Raw genomic sequence first — 3,092 nt, forward strand, 5'->3', positions numbered from 1 at the left:
GATCGTGTGGTCCGAAAATACGCATTTTGATTCATTTTTGTCAAGTGGTACAAAAATCGCCCGAAAAGTTCAGATGAAACACTAGCCATTGTTTGGCCGGAAAATATGGATTTCAGTTTATTTTTGTCGGGTGGAACAAAAATCTCGCAAACTGTTCAGATGAAATTGAGGACCCGGAAACCCATAAAGCATTATTCTCCTAAATTTATAACTGTTGTTTCTAGTTCAGGATTAGATTTCAAACACTAGCCATTGTCTTGTCTGAAAATACGGATTTCGGTCCATTTTTGTTATATGGTACGAAAATCGCATGAAAAGTCCAAATGAAATTGAGGACCTAGAGACTCTTGAAGAATTTCTCTCCTAGATTTATAACTGCGGTTCGGGTTCTACGTTAAATTTCCAACACCAGCCATCGTTTGGTCCAAAAATACAAATTTCGATTAATTTTTGTAGGGTGGTATGAAAATCACTCGAAAAGTCCAGATGAAATCCACGATCTGGAGACCCTTATAGCGTTCTTTTCCTAAATTTATATTTGTCTTTCAAGTTCCGCATAAGATTTCAAACACTAGCCATCGTCTGGGCCCAAAATACAGATTTTGGTCCATTTTAATCGAGTGGTACGAAAATCAGCCGAAAATTCCAGATGAAATCGAGGTCTGGGAGACCCTTATGGCATTCTTCTCATAAATTTATAACTATGTTTCGGGTTCCGAGTCATATTTCAATCACTAACCATCTTCTGGTCCGAAAATACAAATTTTGGTCCATTTTTGTCGGGTGGTATGAAAATTGTTGAAAACGTCTAGATGAAATCGAGGACTGAGAGACCATTATAGAATCCTTCAAATAAATTTATAATTTTGTTTCGGGTTCCGCGTCAGATTTAAAATAATAGTCATTGTCGGTTCCGAAAATACGGATTGCGGTCCATTTTTTTGAGGTGGTACGATAATCACCCAAAACGTCTAGATGAAATCGACGACCCGAAGACCCTTATAGCATTCTTCTCCTAAATTGATAATTGTGTTTAGGGTTCCGCGTCAGATTTCAAATACTAACTATCATCTTGTACGAAAATATGGATTTCCGTCCATTTTTGTCGGGTAGTACAAAAATTGCCCGAAAAGTCCAAATGAAATCGAGGACCAGAGACCCTTAAAGCATTCTTCTCCTAAATTTATAATTGTCTTTTGGGTTCCACGAATGTTTCTAAGCATTGGCCAACGTTTTGTCAAACAATACAGATTTCAATCCATCTTTATCTAGTGGTACAAAAATCCCCCAAAAAGTCTAGATGAAATTGAGGACCAGTATACCCTTGTAACATTCTTCTCATAAATTTATATTTGTGTTTCGGGTTCAGCGTCATATTTCAAACACTAGCCATCGTTTTTTCCGAAAATACAGATTTTGTTCCATTTTTGTCTGGTGGTACGAAAATCGCCAGAAAAGTCCAGATGAAATTGAGGACCGGGAGACCCTTGTAGAATTCTTCTCATACATTTATAACTCTGTTTTGGGTTCCACATTTGATTTCTAAAACTAGCTATCATTTGGTCCGAAAATACGGATTTTGATCCATTTTGTAGGGTGGTACGACAAATGCCCGAAAAGTCCATATGAAATCGAGGGCCGAGATACCCTTATAGAATTCTTCTCCTAAATCTATAAATGTGTTTCGGGTTCCACGATAGATTTCAAACACTAGCCATCATTTGGTCCAAAAATACGGATTTCAATCCGCTTTTGTCCGGTTGTACGAAAATCGTCCTAAAATGCCAAATGAAATCGAGGACCCGGGAACCCTAACATTCTTCTCCTAAATTAATCATTGTGTTTCGGGTTCCGCTTCAAATATTAATCACTAGCCATCGCCTAAACCCGAAATCCTAAATCCTAATCCCAAAACGTGATTTCTTAAACCCTAAACAGGATTTTTTTTTAACCCTAAACATCCTAACACACTAAACCCTATTGACAATAAAAGATGTAATTATTACTTTATTTGACAACTCTATTGTATTATATGTTATTATTATCTTCCTTATGAATTAAAACTATAAAACGAAGATAGTAATAACATATAGGCTAAATACCACTCGTGGTCTCTTAACTTTATTTTAGTTTAACGTTTTAGTCATTTATCTTCTTTTTTTTTTTCCGATTTGGTCTTTTATTTTAATTTTAAGTGACAATTTGATAATTTGTGTTTTAAAATGTCAACAATGTTATCCTTATTTTTTCCAAAAATTCATAAAAAATTTCAAACAAAACCCATAAAATTAATTATCATCCTCAATATAATACAATTTCATCAAATTCAGAACTTAAATCTTTAAATAAACTCATATTTTCATCTCTAACACTATCAAATAAAGAATGACAAATATGTGTTTATTTGAGTTACAAATTTGATGAAATTTGTTTTATATTAAAAAATATAATTAATTTTATGGGTTTTGTTTAAAATTTTTGATGAAATTTTGAATTTTTGAAAAAAAAAAGGATAACATTGTAGACACTTTAAAACATAAAAGATTAAATTGTCACTTTTATTATTATCTTCGTTTTATAGTTTTACTTCATAACAAAGATAATAATAAGATATAGTAAAATATAATTGTCAAAAAAAAGGAATAATTACATATTTATTTTACAACTTAATTTTGTTATATGTTATTATTATTTTCGTTATTTAGTACAACTACAAAACGAAGATAGTAATAATGTATAATAAAATATAGTTGTCAAACAAATATATAATTATTAATTTATTTGACAACTATATTTTACTATTATCTTCGTTTATTAGGTTTACTTCGTAACGAAGGTAATTATAACATATAATAAAATAGAGTTGTCAAATAATGTAATAATTATTACATTATTTGACAACTCTATTTTATTATATGTTATAATTACCTTCGTTACGAAGTAAACCTAATAAACGAAGATAATAGTAAAATATAGTTGTCAAATAAATTAATAATTATATATTTGTTTGACAACTATATTTTATTATACATTATTACTATCTTCGTTTTGTAGTTGTACTAAATAACGAAAATAATAATAACATATAACAA

Source organism: Cicer arietinum, chromosome 3 (assembly GCF_000331145.2).
Source record: "Cicer arietinum cultivar CDC Frontier isolate Library 1 chromosome 3, Cicar.CDCFrontier_v2.0, whole genome shotgun sequence".
NCBI classification, from domain to species: domain Eukaryota; kingdom Viridiplantae; phylum Streptophyta; class Magnoliopsida; order Fabales; family Fabaceae; genus Cicer; species Cicer arietinum.